Source organism: Jaculus jaculus, chromosome 10 (genome assembly GCF_020740685.1).
Source record: "Jaculus jaculus isolate mJacJac1 chromosome 10, mJacJac1.mat.Y.cur, whole genome shotgun sequence".
Lineage (NCBI taxonomy): Eukaryota > Metazoa > Chordata > Mammalia > Rodentia > Dipodidae > Jaculus > Jaculus jaculus.
In genome coordinates, this window is record NC_059111.1 from 43,349,013 (window position 1) to 43,371,809 (window position 22,797).

The window sequence follows — 22,797 nt, forward strand, 5'->3', positions numbered from 1 at the left end:
AGGATACTTTACAACAATATAGTGTCAACAAAAATGGACACCAGTAAAGCATGAGCTACTGGGCTGGAAAGAAAAGTTCAGTTACTTCAATACACCTCCTCTCATCTTATTTTCTTAATGCTTTAAGGGTTGATTAAATACTAAGGGCTCCAAAGGGAGAAGGCAGGGTTCTGAGTAGACAACCACATCATTAATTTTTCATTCCTATATGTAATGTTTCTAATAGTATTGGACTAAGTTTCTGAAAGCTCTTAAGAATGTAATATAATCAAATATTAAGTTGTGGTTTTCACATTTAATTGAATAGTACACACATGAAGTATGTGGCTGTGTTGTCTAAATAATTAGCTACTACTCAATAAGTATGCTAACTAGTGCATACTAGAGTGAATAAGATTAATGAAGCCTTTGTTTTCAATTTCAAGGCTTTCCTATCAACTGCTTCTTTGACTGAATTATAAAGAGAAATATCTTTTCAAATATTACATTAATTGCCTAAAATTAGAAACATCTGAATTTTATCCAACACAGGTGCTCTCAGAGGTCATATGAATGGGCATATATGAGAGTGAAAATTTGGAAGAATGAAAAAGTAATTATCCCAGCAGGGCAGCTTGCTATGGTACATAAGTACGCTGATGGATACTTGGGTGCTAGGAGCTCATCTTGCCCTTTTTACTTACTGGTAAAGGAAGGTGGGTGAGTGTTTCATCTCAATTTTCAAATTAGGAAAGCATGGAGAATAATGCTTTTCACAAATACTTTGTGTAAAACCCATAATAAAGTACAAGAGACAAAGAAAATTCACAATTAACATTGACTATTAATATTAGTCGTAACATTACCACATGTGTTTTTCACTAGTCCCTTTGAACAAAAATATACATTGGAACTAACTTACATTGTACTTATATTAATGTCCTCTAGTATATTATCAATATGTCAAAATGTAGTTATGGATTACTCAAAATAATGTTCCTGAGCTGGACAAAACCAATTAAAATATTTTTTCCCACAGGCATCTCTCTCATTTTCTGTTTGTCTCTCTCTCGTTTTCTGTTTGTCTCTCTCTCTGTAGCCTCATATTTAAAATATTTTATAGAGCTGGAGAGGTGGCTTAGATCTGAAGGAGTGCCTGGAGTGAACGATAGGCATTTATTATTGTCAAGAGGGACTTTGTATTTAATTATTACTTGAGAACCTGGTTTCCTTAGTATTTCCTAAAACTGTTCATCAATACATGTATTGAACATCTGTAAATTATGTTAGCCTGCTATTCCCATGCCATTTCTACTGATGAGCAGGCCAATGCTTTTACATGGTATGTACACGGGGCTATACATGTACTGCCAGGGCACATTTGCATTAAACTAAGGTCATTTTGTTTGTTTTGTTTTGTATCTGATATCAACTAGAGCAAGTTTATTTCTCATAGGGAATCGTTTTAAGGGTTCTAACATCATGTGCTCCCCTATCCATTCTTCTTGGTGATATAGTCTCAGTTCTCTGTTTCTCACTTGTCAAGGTTTCTATCCTTCTAGGTTGGAGTAAATAGCACTAGGTAGAATTTAATTCCAGCCTAGTTTGTGAAATACCAATTTGGGACAAAAACAGGGGGGGAAAAAAGATACAAAACACCTGTACAATCATCTAAGAACAGAATTTAATGAGGGCTTTAATCCCATCATGTTAATGGCACACCATCTTTATTATAGAAATGGTTATGACGATCAAGTTTGCAGTGTAAGATGTGGAACATTAAGGCCTTGTCAGATGTCTACTGTCCTGCTGCCCCATAAAGTACGCATGAGGAGTGAAGTTTGTAGTATCCCCTGTACTAGTTCTTCGAACACTTTCCAGTCTCTGTACTATATACTGCAAATTTCTCTTCTGTTTGAGCACCACATATTAACTCAACTTTTGCAGGTTAATTTTCTAAGCAAAATGTCTGCTTAAAAGCAAAGTTAAGCTCGGCTGAATTAATGTTGTTCATTTTTCCTACTCTGGAAATGATTAAATGTAGCCTTGCCCTCCTTCAGCAGCAAAATTTAATATCCTTGGTTATACTATAAATAAGGAGCACATTAATCACATGTTACTACCGCTTTATAAACATGGTTATGTAGTTGAATCAATCAGGAAATGTGCATGATGATTGCTTTATCCTTCATCCACAGGTAAAGGACAAACATGTTATGCTGTATGGCTTAAATCATGTGGGTCTTGCTCCACTATACCCAACACTGTCTCCCTATCACACATAGATTAGCAAAAGGTAAAAGTTCTCTTTTTCTTTTTCTAATCACTTCGGATCACCATGTCTATTTATGGGGAAAGAAGACAGTTGTCCCATATATAACTACTCCGGAGGATATACTTTTATGAGTGATACCTGTTGTGTCTATACTAAAGTGCAAACAGCAGTCTACCTCTACAGACATGAAGACAGGTAGACGGAACCTTTAACAGATGACACGGCAATCACATTTTCTTTGGCTTTACTTTCAACATTCATTACTTTTAACCTGTTTGTACAACTGGAATGCATTTAGTGTGCACAGACTAAGTGTTTTATTATTTTTAATCTGAATTCATTTTAAACTAATAAACAAAAACATAAAAGTTGCATATATTTATGGCCAGCTGTGGCAATCTGTATCCATGTAATCTCAGCACTGGGGAGGCTGAGGTAGGAGGATCACAAATTAGAAGCCATCTGGGGTGCAATAGACCTTGTCTCAAAAATACCACATGTTGTAAATATTCATGGAGTACCATGATGTTTTAATATAAATTTACATTATGTAATGTTTAAATTGAGTTAATTACTGTCTTCCATGTCTCTGAATTGTTTTGTCTGAAGCTTTGTTGTTCCTTAATTATATCCATAGCATTTTCAGCTTAATTTATTTGAATGGTAGTTTATGCTTTCTGATATCTAAATTAATAAGCCTATTTTAACATCAGCCAGACATAGGTCGACTTCTTCATTTTTATGGAAAGGACTATGAAATGTTTCAAATGTATAGGAGACCAGCTATGCTTCCTACATATTTTTTTTCTTTTAACCAGATTATTAAATTTCTTAAACCTCCAGATTTCTCATCTTTAAAATGAGATGCTAGCAACATTTATCTAAGGGTTGTTATAAACACGTAATGAGCACATGCATCTATTACACTGAGCACGGGTTTAACACAATAAAAATACATAACCAGATCACCATGAATAAAATAAACCTCCAGCCCCATTTCAGAGAGGAAATATCTTTTTTAACTTCACTGTGAAAGTAAAATGGGTATTTTCTAAAATTCTCTGCCATTTGAGTATTATACTCATAATGAGTAATTTTGTGAGCTACTTTGTAGGCTTTCTTTGGGATTTAAAGGTTCTCTCCTCTGTACTTTGTCTACACTGCCCTTCTTTTGTCCTCTTCTCCTTAAATGATGAATGAACTTTCTGAGACTGTGAGATATGCTATAATTATTTTTCTCCAGCTATAGAAAGAAATCTGTATCTGTCCAGTCCTCTTAACAGGACTGTTAAAGGTCATCAACTTGCTTATGTATTCAAGTTCATTTCCACAGGAAGTGAGAAAAGGGACTGTTTTCTGCAGATGATATGATTAGCTTGCCTCTGTTTAATCACAACTGCTTTCCAAGTAAGTTGAAGTTATCTTTGGAAAACCTTAGTATTTCTTAAAAATAATTAGAAATTCTTTTAGTTACTGTGAACTCTTAAAGAATTGTTTTAGTATTTCTAAAAAGCTGTTATCAGTGAAATTAAAATAAAATCTTCCTTTGATGTCATATTGTATTAACTAAGCTTTATTTGTATTTAGCCATTGTGTCACCAGGTTCCACATGTAATATGAAGTCAATATCTTGTGTCTTTTATAATGCAGAACAATCTAGCATCTGTTTGATAAATTTCTATCTTTTAACATCAGAAAATCATGCATACTGAGGCCACAAAAGATTAGAGTACCAAGAAACTTATAAACATTACTAAAACAGTGCTAGGGAATTAGCTCATTTGGTAAGAGTGCCTGAAAAAGCCCAATTTGCCCTGAGTTTGATCCCCATCACCCACATAAACAGGTGGGCATTGCCTTGCATATCTGTAACCCCAATCCAACTCTGGGTTCAATGAAAGATTCCATCTCAAGGAAACAAGTGAAAGAGCAACAATAGACAGGAAACCTCCTGTGGTCTCCATATACATGCACGTTAGGCACACTCATCTGCACAAACACATGAACACATCAATCACACATATCCTATCGCATAGACATCACCCCACAATGTTATGAACACAAAAAATTACTAAAATATCCATATAACTTTTGTAATATTATGCAGTCCAGAAATTTAGGCTATGTGGAAACCAAATGATATAAACCTGTTTGAGAAGAGAGCAATAAAATAAATAGTATTAATTTCTCTCCAAGCACAAAATTATTTTTAGATAGGAATTAGAAATAGGCCTGGGGAAATGACTCCAAGGTTAAAGATGCTTACTTGCAAAGCCTTCTGGTCTGAGTTTAATTCTCTAGTACCCACATTAGTCCAGACACAAAAAGTACTGCATGCATCTGGAGTTGTTTACAGTGGCAAAAGGCCCTGGTGTATCCCTGAACACACACACAAAAAAAAAAATACTCAAAAAAAAAAAAAAAAAGAAATTAGGAAGCAAATAACTAGGGTTTATTTTTCATAGTGTGAATATGTAAAATGTAAAGAGTATGTGAGCTAAGAAAATAGCCACTGGCTTTGCTACCTAAATTTCAATAAATTACATTTGATAGTGCTGATAGTATCACATGCCTATCAGATTGCCACATAGTGTAAAGAAATAAAGAATTATCTTGCTGATAACTCACCTTATTCTCTAGTCCTCACTGGACCCATTGAATCGTATGAGTTGGTTCTTTGTGCAACATTATATAGTATGCTCAAGGAAGGAGACAGTTCACAGTTATTCTTATTAATTCAGATGTGCCAAGCGAAAATGAAATAAATTCTCATTTATTCTTTTTCTGCTAAGAACTAAGTACTTTGTAACTCAATTACATGGACACTTTAGGAAAAGCATGCTATTTAAGAGGGTTAGTCTTCTAGTTCATATTTCTTAAGATTTTTAAACACACTGCTTTATTTGATTTTTTTTTAAATATTTATTTTTGAGAAGAGTGTGGAAGGGGGACCAGGCAGAGTGGATATGCCAGGGCCTCTAGCCACTCCAAACCATCTCCATAAACATGTGCCACAATGGACATCTGGCTTACATGGCTACTGGGGAATCAAACCTCGGTACTTAGACTTCACAAGCAAGTATCCTATTTGCTAAGTCATCTCTTCAGCCCTTATTTGATTTTAATAGAAGTCCTTCTAATAGCAATTAAACCTAAAACATAACCCAAAATGTTTATTCCAGTCAATTCTAACATTAAAAATTCAGAGTATCTACTGGCTTATGAAAACAAGTTTCTGCTGGACTAAATATGTATAACTTTTAGGATACATAATCCTAATGCTTATTATAATAAAACAAAATTATTGTATTTATATGATATTTGCATATTATATATTTAATAACATGTAATATACATATATATTCACATTATATCTATGTATGTATATACTCATATACATTATATATATGTATATATATACTCATATTATATATACATATATATATGTGTGTATATACACACACACACACATATATATATGTATGTATAAAATGTGAGTTGCACATATCCTAAAATCATATCAGTAATTTGACACTGATTTTTATATAGTCAGTGAACAGCTTGAAATAAATTGCAAAATTAGTCCATTATTGAATTATGATCTGTTTATAACCTTATCAAATTGCCTGTCTCACTGGCTAATATACAACTATGTTTATAAAACATTAATGGTCAATAACACATGAAACTGTACTTAGACTACACATGCGCACATAAGGCAGAAATATATATGTCATGGCTTAAAGTTAATGATTTGGGATAACACAGGACCTCATTACTAGAACTGAGATTAGAAACAAGATTTATTTAACAGTTTTGCATGTGAAAAATGAGATTAAACAGTTTATCTAAACCTGTCCAATGAGGAATTGTAGGCACAAAGATTTAAAGTTGAGAAGTTATGGAAATTAAATAAAACAGGGTGTTTAGAATGGTATGCTTCTGTCATATTTTCAGGAATTATTAGGTAGCATTTTAGTGGATAAAGGTTTTAAAAAACTTGAAAGGACTACAAAATTACTCGTTCACTAAATTGGAGACATTACATTTTGAAATCAGACTATGAGCCAGGCAACAGGTTATAATGACAAAGACTCAGATCTTAGTCTCAATAGACAGCTGGATGACACAGCTCATTATGAGTCTTGGTCCAAGTCTTGTGTTGTGAAAGTTGTTTGAACTTTTATATGCTCATTTCTTCTAGTAAGGGCTGCTTATTTTAAAAGAGAATAAAAGATGCTTTCAAGAATAAAATATGTACTCCTTTCTAATACAACTATCATCAGATTTTTCAAGTCTATTCATAATTTATAAAAGGCTCATAATAAAATTCCAGCATATTTAATAAATTGGCATATGAATTCATCTGTTAGCTTAAAATCAGCCACTGACATCACAGAAATTGGAAAATACTATAAATTGTGTCATCCTTTCCTTTAATCTAAGGATGCTTGGTTTACTAATAAATGTCAGTCTCTGACAAATTGGTAAGTCTAAAGTGAAAGGTTTTATACCTACACCATAAGTTGCAAATAAAGAATCCAAAGTGGATGCTGCCCAATTTCTCTTCAGTTGGGCTATGAAAAAGCTAATTCTTATTTACTTTGCAAACTTTGTGTTTCAGGAATAAAATTTCAGGAATAATAATGGAAACTAGAACCAGAACATTTTTATTTTCCCCAATGAAAACATAGCTGATTGAATGGATTTGCCTCTGACTAAACACTTCAGGGCAGTTGAGTCACTGAAATCCAGTACTTCTAAGATCAATGTTTATGTTGATGTTGTAAATGGTTTGCTTATAGTTTTAGCTAATGACAGTATTTTACTTCTGTTCTCATTGGCAGACAATGCTATGCCAAGCAAAGCAACAATGACTTTAATTTTCTTAAAGAGACGACAAGCACCACGAGCTATGTGACACTTCTTGTGGAGAAACTGATGCTCAGAAACAATTACTAGACTAAATATGTCTGTGTTAAGTGGACAAAATGGTATCTCAAAAATCACCCCCTTTTAAAATGAGAATATTATTATCAAAATTCATTTACAGAAATGATAATACATACTTGGTAGCTTCAAGTCCTTTTAAGAGATAAAAATTTTAAAAATGATATATGTACATGCACAAAATAATTTTATCTATGCCAAACAAATCAGTTTTTTTTACTAAATTATGCAACATACAACTTGAAACATAGTAATTGATACCCATTCTAAAAGTATAAATGACATCTATTGGCCCTAACACTTTTAAGAGTTTAAAAATTATAAAATGACATACATACATGCACAAAATAATTGTATCTATGTCAAACAGCTAAATTTTGTTTGCTAAGTTATAACAAATACAACTTGAAACATTATAATTGATACCCACTCTAAAAGTAGAAGTCATAACTATTGGGTTTCTTTCTCCATCACTGTTGTGTCTTTACTTAGAAATTCTTCTAACCCAACTACAAATAGTCTAACAGATTGTATTTTATGTGTATCTTTTTATGGAACTAAACTACATTTAAGTGTACAAAAACTTTACTCTGGGTGATTTGCATTCTTATATCTAATTACAGAGGCTCCTATTTGGATTTCCATCTGGTCTCTAATACTTTGTTTTTAATATTGCCTTAATGAGATAATCTTATTTTTACACACATAGAAAAGCCATCTATCCTAATTTTACTTCCATAACCATTTTAAATTTAACCTTGGAGCTCAATGTAGTCAGTTAGAAAATCTTTTAAATTGCCAGATGGCAAGAAAAACTAAGATAAAATGTAACTAAGGGTTAGACCTTTATTCATCAAAATCATAATATATATACTGTCCCATTTTATAAGGTTACTATTTATAAATATGATGATGAAGATTAACTAAGATATAGTAATGTATTGGTATATTTTAGACTCAAGGAGAATTTGAGAATTAAATAGTTACTGCAGACTGTCTACTGACGGGGACGGACAAAGCTTTGTTGGTAATTCAGTTCTTATTTAAAAGTTGTAAATGTTATCTCCAATCTGTGTTGCCAACCAAAAATTTGTCATCACATGCATCCATACACATGTGACTTTTTTTCTCAATTTTTATTAACATTTTCCATAATTATAAAAAATAAGCCATGGTAATACCCTCCATGCCCCCTTTCCCCTTTGAAATTCCATTCTCCCTCATATCCACTCCCCATCTCAATCAGTTTCTCTTTTATTTTGATGCCATGACCTTTTCCTCCTCTTATGATGGTCTTGTGTAGGTAGCGTCAGGCACTATGAGGTTATGGATATCCAGACCATTTTATGTCTGGAGGGAGCATGTTGTAAGGAGTCCTATCCTTCCTTTGGCGCTTACATTCTCTCTGCCACCTCTTCCGCATTAGATGCTGAGCCTAGGAAGGTGTGATTGAGATGTTACTCAGCACTCCAATCACTTCTTTCCAGCACTATGATACCTTCTGAGTCATACCAAGGTTACTGCCATTTGAAAAGAGAAGATTCTCTACCCAAAGTGTGAGTAGCATTAATATAAGGGTATAAATATTAAGAGAAGTGCTTACTGGGCAGTTTGATAAGCAGAGCATATACACTTATCTAGACATCAGCAGATGTTACACCCTCAGGGCTCATGACTACCCTGTTTTAAGTTTTCATTATCAGGGAGGTATTCTCTCCCATGGAGCGGGCCTCCAGTCCAATTGAAGAGCAGTTGGTTTCCACCATAATAGATGTGCCACTATTGTATCAGTTGGCTCATTTGGCCTGGCTGGCCAATTATAGGGCTTGCAGTGTCCACTGTTGAGTATTTTCACTGGTGGTATCTCTTTCTCCCATTGAACTGCATGTAGAATGGCTGCTTCCAGCTTTCTGTCAACTGGTCTACATGGATGAGGTTATCATCTCAGTTCCAACAGGACTTCTCAGTGGCCTTGCAGCCCAAGTATGTGGAGTCTTCAGCAATAGGGTCTTACCATCTATTCCTGTTGGGAAACCAAGGGCCTCGGCAATGGCCTATAATGTTTGGGGGGCATCTGGGACCTCCCTGGCCAACAACTCACTGGAAGGTATCCCATCCCTGGCACTGAAAATTTTCTAGCAATCATCTATGGCTCCTGAGTGTTCCATTGTCCAAAACCAGAGGATTCCATATGATTTATTTATATCCTCTTAGATTTTGATTAGCCCTCTGTCCACCTTTCCTTTACTCAATCTCTTCTGCTGACCATATGTTGGGCCTTTTCACCGCCGTGAATCTAGTCTTCTACTTATGTTTAAACAATATCAACCTATGAATTACCCTCCTCCCTTCCTTCCTCTTCACTTTATAGCTCTCTTTAAGGTTACTGGCCTCTGCTACTGAGTTTTTTCCTTCACAAACAGAAGCCAAATCATCTGTAGCTAGGATCCACATATGAGAGAGAACATGCAGTGCTTGGCTTTCTGGGCCTTGGTTACCTCACTTAGCATAATCCTTACCAGATCCATCCATTTTCCTGCAAATTTCATAACTTCATTTTTCTTTATTGCTGAGTAGAACTCCATTGTATAAATGTGCCATATCTTCATGATCCACTCATCAGTTGAGGGACATCTAGGCTGGTTCCATTTCCCAGCTAATTGAGCAGCAATAAACATGGTTGAGCACATACTTCTAAGGAAATGAGATGAGTCCTTAGGATATATGCCTAGGAGTGCTATAGCTGGGTCATATGGTAGATCAAACTTTACCTGTTTTAAGAACCTACACACTGATTTCCACAATGGCTGGACCAGATTGCATTCCCACCAACAGTGTAGAAGAGATCCTCTTTTTCCACATCCCTGCAAGCATTTATGATCATGTGTTTTCATGATGGTAGCCAATCTGACAGGATTGAGATGGAATCTCAATGTAGTTTTAATCTGCATTTCCCTAATTACTAAGGACATAGAATATATATATTTTTAGGTGCTTATATGCCATCTGTATTCCTTCCTTTGAGAACTCTCTGTTTAGCTCCATAGCCCATTTTTTAATTGGCTTGTTTGATGTCTAATTATTTAACGTTTTGAGTTCTTTGAATATTCTAGATATTAATCCTCCATCAGATATATAGCTGGCAAAGATTTTTTCCCATTCTGTAGTTTGCCCCTTTGTTTTATTCACGGTGTCCTTTGCAGTACAAAATATTTGTAGTTTTATGAGGTCCCAGTGGTCAATCTGTGGTTTTATTCCCTGAGCAATTTGGGTTATATTCAGAAAGTCTTTCCCAAGACCAATATGTTAAGGGGTTTCCCCTATTTTTTTCCACTAGCAGTTCCAGAGTTTCAGGTCTGATGTTAAGGGCTTTAATCCTTTTGGACTTAATTCTTGTCATGATTTGCAGAGACATTTATCATACCAATAACTGGGGCTAACTCCACAATGCACGACCCATTTACATCAACAAGGAGGGTCCAATGGGAGGGGGTAGATCATGGATGAGCCTAAACAATGGTACCAAACTGCTTGTATTTGCTGAAAAGAAAACTAATAAATTAAATTAAAAAAAAAAAAAGAAAAAAGAAAAGGTGTGCTATGAATCCCATCAGCTTTTGGAAACTGAACAGCACACTTTTAAACAAAAATTGGGTAGTGGGTGGAATAAAAAATGAAATTGCAAAATTCTAGAAATGAATGAGAATGAGAACACAACCTACCAAAACTTATGGGATACAATGAAGGTGGTCCACAGGAGAAAAATTCATAGCACTAAATGCCTTCACAACAAAGACAGAGAGATTCCAATTCAACAATCTAACAGTCCACTTAAAGGCACTGGAAAAACAAGAAGAAGTCAACCCAAAAAGCTCCAGATGGAGATAAATAATTAAGATCAGAGCAGAAATTAATGACTTGGAAACTAAGCAAACAAGTAAGAAAATTGATGAAACAAAGAGCTGGTTCTTTGAAAAAATATACAGGATTGATAAACCCTTGGCCAACTGAACAAGTGAAAAAATGAGACATTTCAAATCAACAAAATTGGAAATGAAAAAGGAAAGATCACAACAGAAATAAGTGAAATTGGGAGAATGATTAGGACTTATTTCCAAAACCTCTACTCCACAAAACTGGATAACATGGAGGGAATGGATGAATTTCTAGACACATGCAATCTATCATAGGTAAACTAAGATCAGAGTAATCTCCTAAACAAGCCTATCACACCATCCAGATTGAAAAGGTAATCAAAAACCTTCCCAAAAAGAAGAGTCCAAGACCAGATGGCTTCTCAACTGAATTAATGAATCTCAACTGATGAATGCAGAAGCTGAGGAGGGAAAATCAGCCCATTGCATCTCACCAGGGTCCAAGCTGCAACCATAGAGTAATTGGGGAAATGAGCAGGAGTGCTACTTTCTTGGTGAACCTGATACCAGCACAAGGGTGAAGGAGATAGACACAGAACACTCATCTCCTACCAAACTATATATCCACAGACACAGAGGCTCCCAAGACCTCATCACTGAAGTAGACCTAAAACATACCCAACACGGCTCTGAGAAATTCACAGAAGAGGGGGTGGAATGATTGTTAGAGCTATAAATTGGGACATTATGCACAGAGACAGTGCCACCTACTCATAACTGATGGCTAACCCCACAATGCACAACCCACATTCCCCAACAAGGAGGATCCCTTCAGAGGGGGGAGGACTAGGAGGAGTCTAGCAATGATACCAACATGGCTATATACATAACTAATAATATAAAAGTAGTAAAAACCAGTGCTAAAAAGAAGGCTTAATAGTTAAAGTCTCCTGCTTTCAAAAGACTGTTGGCTTGAGTTCAATTTCCCAGTATTGACGTAAAGCCAGATGCACAAAGTGGAGCACGTGTTTGGAGTTCATTTGTCATGGCAAGAAGCCCAGTTGAAACCATTCTCTCATTCTTTCCAATATTAATTTTTTTTTAAATGAATGGAATAAAACTTAATTTACATGACAATGTGGCATGTCAACCCACAGGTAATCCTGAAATACATATAATTTCAGGCCTTTATCCAATGTATATACAAGTAATGACCAATATAAAGGAATCTCAACATAAGTCTGAATCAAAAGGCAATGCATGTATCATCTGTAAAGTGCCATAACACACAAACTTAAAATGGAATCAGCATATGTTTGATTTTCAGGTAAGCTTTATGGATGTAATTAACTTGGAAAGAGAAAGTAGTTAAATATTTACAAATTCTCTATGTACACTAGTACATGATGATAATAATATCAAATATTTGTTGGACTCTGTAGTATGTAAAGGATGGTCAGTGACAACATGTTCATACAAAATGCATACACTAAACTTCAATTTCATTGAAGGTTATACATGCAAATCAATTACACTCAAGCAAGGAAATATTCATTGTCTATTGTGTGCCAGACCTGCACTAGTGTTGAAGGTAATGAGAAGAAACCCCTTAAAGGGTCCAAGAGCAGAAGATATGTGAGGAAAAATTTCAGAAGTGTGCATATAACAGTAATAACATTTAAAAATCAGAAATGTGAGCAAGGAAGTCAGCATGCAGAAAAGTAAGAAATAACACTACCTGCAAAGGGTGATTTTTATGATGTTTAGTTCTTTTATCTATGAAATAGAAGCTGGACCTGAATGGTTAGATGAGATCATGTCTTTAGCCTGCTTCTATCCCATGCTTTTGCTGTGTCTATACAGTTTCCAGATGTATCCTTTGTACTAGTTTTTATTTTTTGCCCCCACAACTATATTTTGTGAAATGACACTTAGAAATATATTGAAAATTTTCTAGCATCAAGAACTGACTATACAGTTTTCCATATTCAGGTTATGGCTTCTCCTCTTACCTCTTGTGACTAAGCAGACAAAGGATGCAAATGTACAATCAGCCAGCTTCACCTTATTACAGTTTTTGGGAAAGTTAAGAGAAAGTTGGTATTTAAGGAACTGGTTTTCTGTACCAAAAAGCAGCTGTTAATTACCTGAAGTCACTGAGAGCAGTGGTATGTATAATCCAAAATAGTGGGTAATTTAAACACTATTAATATTTGACTTTGAAATGTAAAATTGAAAGAGACTTGAAATTTCTTTAATATACATAGTAGAAACAGGCTATTGCATATTTGTGTGTTTGAATTTTATGACTTTCCACAGAACTGGAGATCTATTTAGATTCAGAAGAAAGACAATTAGGGCAAAGTCATACAAAATAAATGAGCAGGACACCTCTAAATGAATTCAAAACAATATTTCTTATAGGTGATATAAGCTATGGGAAAATGCTACTTGATTATATATGGTTATCTATGAGCCATCACTTAAATTAGGTGTGATGCCCATTACAGAGAGGTGATTTAAAGATGACTGCATAAGGTTTGTCCTCAAGGTCTTCCTCCCTCAATGAATGCTAGCCTGGTACACTAAGGAAGCCACAACAGGGTGACTTCAAAAACTATTTCCAAACAAATTGAGATGTGCCTTATACAAAATGAGAGCTATTATAAAGATTGTATAACAAATAGCTAACATGAGAAGGTGTTGACCCCAGTGAAAGCTAGGGCTCCAATTCCTTTCCCTTTTTACCAACTAAATTACCAGGGAAAAGTGATACCTGCCAAAATTCACTGATAAGTTCATTAAAATTTTTATTTGAGTCTTCAATAAAATTTAGTTTCCTCAAGTAAAAGGGAGTAGAATCCTGTAGTTGAATTAAATGGTTCAGCAATGGTAGGTTATGAGAGTGCATGCAATCTTAATGTCTGTGATTGGTGTAGCCAATGGATGAAAGTGGCCCCTGAGCCAGATCAATCAGCTCTCAGACTCACCTGAGGCTGAGAGTAAAAGCCCACCACAAGAAGGTTATAAATAGATCCTTACCAGGTGGGCAAAACCTCTTTCTGGCTTTTTAACCTTTCATGAAATTCCAGGTCATTGCCCTGCTAACATTCCTTAATATTGGCTGAGCTGAAGAGGGACCCTTTACTGCCACCTGTGTTCTCTATCCTCTCCTGCCTTCCACATGGCAAGAGCTCTCTGTACTTTTTTCTCTTTCCTTCTTTTAATCTAATAAAGTCTATGTCTTGCATTACAACAAAGTGGAAGGTGAGGATCAAAACCTCTGATCTCCTCACATGCACTATGGCATGTACAATTTGTGTAGTGTGTGTGTGCCTGCACGCACATGCACGTGCACACACACACACACATGCACACACACACACACAAACTTTTTTGCTGGAATTGTAGGCCCATGTCAGTTTGATCAGCTGAATTTAACATTTTATGCATATTTACATCCTGCTTTTTTATTTTTAAAATGTTTTACTTATTTTTATTTATTTGAGAGAGAAACAGGAAAATAGAGACAGACAGACAGACAGAACATGGGTGCTCCAAGGGCATCCAGCCACTTTAAGTGAACTCCAGATGCATGTGCCCCCTTGCATCTGGCTTACATGGATCCTGGCGAATCAAACCTGGGTCCTTTGGTTTCACAGGAAAATGCCTTAACTGCTAAGCCATCTCTCCCACCATACTTTTTGCTTTCTAAGTAAGAAGATATTTGTAGTTTAAAATCTGAGTTTTTTCATATCTTGAAAAATAAATTTCTAATTTTTTAAAAAAAATACAAACTCATTTCCAGTTAAAGCTGAAACAAACAGCATAGTCTCCTGACACATATCTGATGACAGACAAAGAACGAAGTACAATGACACCAGTGATGCCAGTTTTATAACTTCTGAGATAATGACTTGTTGCTTAATGAGATAATCTTTAAAATGCAAACAAGTGGCATTATTCCAGGGCATAAAATAACTAATGAAGCCAAATTTTAGAAAATAGACACAACATGTAATTCCTACACAGAAGACATGTTCACTGCAACCATAATGTTTGAGAATTTAAATCTAATCAGTGCTTTCAGGAACAGAACAAGTTTGAACCACAATTTTATTCGAGTTGGAAAATGGAGACTCAACACTCCTGCCTAAAAGCATAGGTTCCCATGCCTGATAAATCAGAAACCTGATATTATGGCTCGTTGTGCCTTGTACTGTTTGCTTATGAGAAGAAAGAAAATGTCCCTGCATTTTGAAACACAATGTCTTCTGTAAGTAGAACTCAGTGTAATGCAGTCAAGGAAGTTGTAAGCTCTAATTAGGATTTAGAAACACTTTTCAATTAAGGATTGGTTTGGTTTAATTTCTTATTTCTATAAATTCCACCCCTCCTTGTTCCAGAAAGAGTTGAGGTAGCTTACAATTATAGTTTGTTTGTGTGATAACAATGTTTCTTATAAAGAGAAAATTGTGTAGGATTGAAGAAATATCTTGGTAAGGCACTGCTGATAGAATGGCATCTTAAGAGTACTTTAGTGGGAGAAAACAATAGAAGGTAACAAAATGTTATTAAATCAGAAATTGAAGAGAATTTAGTGGGTGGAAGAGAATGAAGTAAAAAGGAGAAGTCTGAGTTTGGAGGCCTTTAAAAAATTATAAATTGGGAGGGCTTAAGAGATGACTCAGCATTTAGGCACTTGCATGTGAAGTCCAAGGACCCAGGCTCGATTTCACAGTACCCACATTCTGGAACACGTTCACTTGCCTGGAAGTGTATGAAAAGTATATGTTTAAGAAATAAATAATTTTCTACTTCAGGTTTGGTATCAGAGCAAAGATATGGAGCAGGAAAAAGTAGTTGCAGAGATAGGTTGGAAAGGGAGTGCTAGGGGTCCAGGAAAGTCCTTGAACCCCAAACCATTCATTTCTAATTATAATCAAAGAATTGAATAAAAATACTAGGGAGAATAATTTTTAAATTATTATATTTATTGAGGGAAGAACAGAGTCAAGAAAGGCACCCATGTGGCTAGAAAGCCCATGTGGAGGGCCTGGGGGGAAAAAAAACATAGGAAGAAAAGAGAGAAAAAAATTCAAGAAACTCCTGCCATATAGGGAGCAGCAGGCGATAAAGGAGCTCATTTAGAAAGTAAAGGCTAGGCAGCCTTCCTGACTGAGCTTGGGACTAGGCCCAGACTGATCCAGCCCAGGCCCAGCCAGTGGAAAAACTAACCCACAGCTAGAAGTTTCCAGGTGGTCAGAGAGCCTGCCCTCTCCTTGCAAAGGGAATTATAACCTTGTACTAGTGGGCTGTCTTCCATCTTAGGTGAACCAGAGGGTCAGGTGGTTGGTTAAGGTTAGGGAATGTCTCAGGAAGAGGCTAGACTTGACACCAAATTCCAGGGGCTGAACTTGATTAACCACAATATGTTTAAATCCTATGAAAGACCTGGCTCCCAGGAGGGGTCGAAGTTGTTTGAGGGAAAACAGGTATAAGGAACTAGGCAAGCTATCAGAAGTCAGATCATCTTTGATTTCTAGCAAGTCTAAACTTTCCTGCCTTTTTTTTTTTTTTTTTTACTTTCAGGGGTGCAATCACCCTAAATGTACCCCCCTCTCAAGGTTGCTAGAGATGGAGATGACTGAGAGGCTGTAAAACCCATGAGAAGTTTAAAGAAACCTTAGGTGATGTACTTTATAAGGGATATGTGATAGTCTAAGATAATTTATTGTACAGTAGGAAGACAGGAAGACCTCAGATAATAAATAGGATATACCACAAAACTTAGATTCACAGAGAAATAGTATACTATAATTTAAAAAATTTAGAAACAGGGAGGCCAGTTGTGGTGTATCACACCTCTAATCCCAGCATTAAGAAAACAGAGCAAAAAAAAGAGCAAGTTTGAGGCCTGACTGGGCTACATATGAGGACTCTGTCTTAAGAATTTTTTTAAAAATGGAAATATGGAGAAACACCAGCCCAACGAACTTTCTATAGTATATTTAAAGTACAAGTCTCCATAGTATTTAAAAAATCACTTTGACATGAGTCATATATTCACATAATAGCACTGTGTGACATCAAGCTGGCAGGTGAAACTCTCTAAGCCTAGCTAACTTTTTAAAAAATTCCTATAAATTGGATAGTACTGTGTGTTTCATACCTAAAGTTTCACACTTATTTAGTTGGTATATACTATATTGAAAGGCCCAAGAATTCAGAAGCCCAGAAATACTATCACGCTCCAAAGGGAGCTTAAGCGGGCCCCTGCATACCTCAAACTCCAGGCTTTACTCTCTGTTGCAAGCAAGTAAAGAATCCCTCTTCTCATTATATCAGAGCCCGCTCCTAATATAAAACTAGGTAAAAAGGGCATGAGATAGCCCTCAAGGATGGGAAATGAGTAATGAAGTGAACCACTTATTTGGTTTCTGTAAATAGCCTGCACCATAAGCCTTAATAGCCCACACTGTAAGCCTTAGTAGCCCGCACCATAAGCTGTAGCAGCCTGCCTCAGACCACCAAGGTCATAGGAGACTGATACCACACTCTGCTCCCCCCACCCAAGGACCTGCGCAAATGCTGACCACCAAGGTCATAAGAGACTGATTGGTCCACGAGGGGCTTGAACAAATTAAACTAATTGTCTTAGAAACTATGGAGTGGCACAAACTGACTGGCTTGCACCCCGCGGGCTCCTGATGTTAAAAAAATGATTGGTCTAATGCACAGGCTTTGTTAGAAACCCTATAAAAAATGTCCCGTTCCTGCATTCGGGGCTCTGCAGTCCTCTACCCCTGTGCGGTGTACGACTGTGGGCCCAAGGGCGCTTGGAATAAAATCCTCTTGCAGTTTGCATCAAGACCGCTTCTCGTGAGTGATTTGGGGTGTCGCCATATCCGGGCAGAGCATGGGATCCTCGTTTTGGGGGTCTTACAATATCACAAGATGTAATTTTATAACTTGTTTGTTTAATCCTTGCAGCAATCCTCTGATGTGCTACTATTTCCATTGTACAAATCAAAAAACAAGGCTAATGGAAGTTAACTTTTCTAAGCATAAAATTAAGTATTAATAAGAAAATTTGAAAATCTTTTTATCTTGAAATTAAATTTGTTCAATTATCATTCAATGTTTTCAGATTCTTAAATTGTGAGAACTCTGCAGAGAATTTATAAAGAAAATGCTCTAAAGAAACACAATAAGAGGGTTACAATTCCTTTTAAAAATCTGCTAAGACAGAAGAAATGGATTTGCATAAAGAATCCCCCTTAGCTAACATCCAGTAAGTATTAGGAATTTCCATGGCTCACTTATAAATGCAAACATAAACAGATTATAATAATTCTTATTTTTCTTCCAAACAATAAATAATTGGAGGCAAATGAAGTAGTATTTAAATCAAAATCAGAAATTTTACATTAAATAATTGATATAAAAACAATAAGCTAGGATATAGAATATATTGCCTTAAATATAAGCACAGAGGTAATCCATGGTTATTGCTACTCTATTCATAACAGCCAGGGAATGGAACCAGCCTCAATGCCCTTCAACTGATGAATGGATAATGAAGATGTGAAATATTTACACAATGTAGTTTTATTCAGCTGTAAAAGAAAATAAAATTTACAGACAAATAGATGGATGTGGAAAAGATTATACTATGTGAGGTAACCCATGCTCAGAAAATCAAATGCCACATGTTCTCTCACATATGTGATCCTAGCTTCAAATATTTAGATTTGTATGTGAATTGGAATAAAAGTCAGTAGTACAGACCAGAAAGCTAAAAGGTAATGAGAAAAGAAGGAGGGGAAGGATTAATACGAGAGTATAGTAGATAGGTAAGTAGAGGGGCAGAACACTGGGCAGTGTGGACATGGTCTAAGAAGAGGTAATGAAGGTGAGGAGGGGGTGGAAGGAGGATTAATTAAAATTTAAGTTTTATGAATATGGAAACTTAGTTCTTTGCCAGCTAATAATATATATGCTAAAAGAAGAGAGTTTGGGCAGCTGTATCATGTGAAGATGAATAACCTTGTGCCCAGAACCCATAGACTATTATTTAAAAACCTCCAGTGCCAGGGATAGGATGCCTTCCAGCAAGTTGTTGGCCAGGGAGTCCCCTGATTCCTTCAAAATATGACAAGCTATTGCCAAGGCCTCTTGGTTGCCCACGAGAACAAAATGGTAAGATCATATTACTGAAGACTCCACATACTTGAAAAATCAATCTAGAGCTGAGCTAGAAGCCTCTTCCCTATTGCTGGAAAGACCTATGCAGCCTATTGGACGAGAAAAGTTAGCAACAGTGTTAACCAGCAGTCTACTGCTGCAAGCTTTATGACTGGCCAGCCAGGTCAAATGTGCCAATTGGTGCAATGGTGATATATCTGTTATAGGGGAAACAAATTACTCCCTGATTTGACTTGAGGTTTGCTCCATCAGAGGGAATTGCTAGCTGTTACTAACCTAATGAAAAGCCTATGGCTTGGGAAATCATAACCCCTAAGTGGTAAACTACTAATGTTGTCTAGCTGAATGAATATATTATGTCCACCACACTGTCCTCCAAATACTTATGCTTCTGCCCATGTATTGTTGTTACTCTCAGTTTTGGTTAGAGAAGCTTCTCTTTTCAGATGGAAAGTGATCAATCACTGGGGTGATTCAAAGCTCACCAAAGTACTGAAAAGAAAGAATAGTAGAGTGTTCAGCACTAAGTGAAACATCTCTATTACACCCTCCAAGGCAAAAGGACCACTGTGGAAGAGGTGGCAGAATAGATGTAAGAAACATAAGAAGGGGAAAAGTACTTGCAACACAGTTTTCCACACAAAGTAGCTTTAAGATTCTTGAGCACATGCTACCTACACAAGAGACAAGTTGGAAAGAAGAAGGAATTCAGAAGAGGTTGTATTTGGGAAGGGGGAAAAGAGCATGGTGGGAGAGGATTATGATCACACTATATTATAGTATATTATTATATATTATATTTATAAAAATTATCAATAAAAAGTTTAAAAATAGCTAAAATAAAATATTAAGCATCTATTATGACTTGCTAGCAAAAAGTAATAGAATTTATAAAATAAACCTTAGCTCAGGAATGTTGGGCCTAGTGGAACTTCCTGAGCCTAGCTAAAGTTTGGTGATCTGCCTCGGGCCAGACATCTAATGGCTTCTGGCCTGCTACTTCTGCGTAGGAGTTGGAATTCCCGTGTGCACACGCTTGGGACCAATCATCTCAAAGGTCACAGTTTACTATTGGCCCTTACCTCTTTTATCCCCCCACCCCCCATCCTAAAATCCCTGCTTTCATTCTCAACATTACATAGGCAACTGCTTGTAACAATAAAGTGAGTTCCTGCTTCGACAAGATTCCTGACTCAATGTGGTTTTTCTCTGGTGATTAGGAGAGGTTCTGGTCATCCTCTTCCTCAACCCCTTGGGAGGAACCAGCAGGCCTGGTTCTTCCTCAGCATTACCCTCCCAGGAGGAGCCAGGCACAGGAAAATGTGTTTAATTAAGTCAATACTAACATTGTATAATTATCATTGACAATGCACATGTAACATAATTACTTTAACAAATATTTCTAATTCTGCTATGCAACTATGTAATCCATTATCTCTTTTGAATGTGCTAATCTAGTAAATATATATTAAATATTAGTAATGATACATAAATTAAAAATGTAATTATACCTATTCACCAGCAAAATGCAAAATTGGACTGTGAAAAAATACCTGATTGTAACAATGTCAGGATGAACTAGCATATATTAAATCCATACTTTTATATTTTATACTTTTATATTTCTGGATGGAACATGTATAAAATATCTTGTATGGAGCTAATACATACATACAAAAGTAATCTAACAAACAGTTCTTTAGTGTATATTCATAATCACCTTTCAGTTTGTAAATGAAATGAAAAATAATAACTTGTACCAAAGGCAACTTTCATTCTTTTAGCATTACTTGTAATTTAAAGTCCATCAGGAAAGCCTAGAATTCTGTCTTACTTTTCAGGCAAAAGACAATATGGCAAAACATCAGTTTTAGCGTCAATTTATTTTGTGATAATTTAGGCAATAAGACCTGAGATAAATTTAACAAAAACTGAAAGCGTCTAGTAAATGGTCTGAGTTTCCATGAATAATATTAGAGTAGTTAATACTATACCTTCTCATACAATTTGCCTCAAAATTTGAACTTTTTTTGTGATAATCCATAGGGAAAATGACAGGTAAGAAGTTTTGTTTTAATAGTACAAACCAGTAGTATAAACCAGAAGTTGCAGCTCTGCTACTAACTATAGATTTTTAAGTTCTTTCACATTAAAGGAAAGTTCCAGGAACATGTTAAGAATTGTAAGAGAATATTCTACATAGTAGCAAATGCAAAACTAAGAAAAGCACATGCTTTCCACAAAGTACTGATAAGGAAGGAGGCACACTAACAAATACACAATTAAAATGGTAAATAGTTTCCAATGTTGTTTCATTTTACCTTACATTTTTCTTTTATTTTGGATAAAGTATACATAGCTATTTTCTTCAGCGTGGGTCCCTTTGTATATATTAATTTAGGTTACTCAGTTTTAATATTCATTATTTTCAACTACACCTTCATAAAAAACCTAAATTGTTATTTTATTCAGTGGTTTTTTTGTGTGTATGCATGTACATATATCTATCTACATATATACATATATATGTAAGTATATATACATACATTAGATCTATCAATTCTAATGTTCATTTGAGTCTTGCTAATTAAATACACTGATTTTCTTCCAATCCAACTATTTCTCATTTCATACTTGATTAGGTTTCTTAAAACATTTAAGGAACATAATATCACGGACAAGAGTGTCTAAAAATACAAGTAAATGACTGTTAGTAAACATTTACATTTTTATTTTTTGGCGTATGTGTTATGTCTATTCTCTACATTCACATATGCAAATGTGTTCACCCCACTTAATGTACATGCATGCAGAGGCCAGAGGAAAATACTGGGTGTCATTCTTTATTACTCATCCACATAGTTCCCTGAGCTGAGTCTCTTCTATCCAGCAAGCCTAGCAGATCTCTTGTCTCCATACCGGCATACTCAGGTTACAGATGTATGTGGACATGCTCAACTTTTCTTTCTTTCTTTCTTTCTTTCTTTTTTTTTTTTTTTTTCATTTGTATTCTGTGGAGTCTCTAACCTGGTCCAATAGGCCCTAATGCTTATGTGGTAACCATTTTCTCAGCCTGAAACTTCACATTTTTATGTGGAAAAAAAACTTACATTCTTAGCTCTATGAATACCTTTTGAAGATAAAGTAACGAAATTCCATAAAACTATGGCAGCTACTTAAACATCCACTGCCTTTTCACAATATGAGCTTTGAAGGGTTGTTGGGACCCTAGTTACTAAATATGTATTTGTGAATATAAAAATGAGCTACTATATCTAAAATTGATTCACAATTAGATGTGAGTTCCTGAGCGTTCAAAATAATATGTTGGGTGTGGTGATGCATGCCTGTATGTGGGAAATAAAAGCAGGAGATCAGGAGTTCAAGACCAGCCTTGATTACATGAAACCCTATTTCAAAACAAACAAAATGATGATAGAACTACTTATTTTTTTACCTTAACTTTTGAACAAGTTAGGTGTGGTGGTTTGATTCAGGTGTCCCCCATAA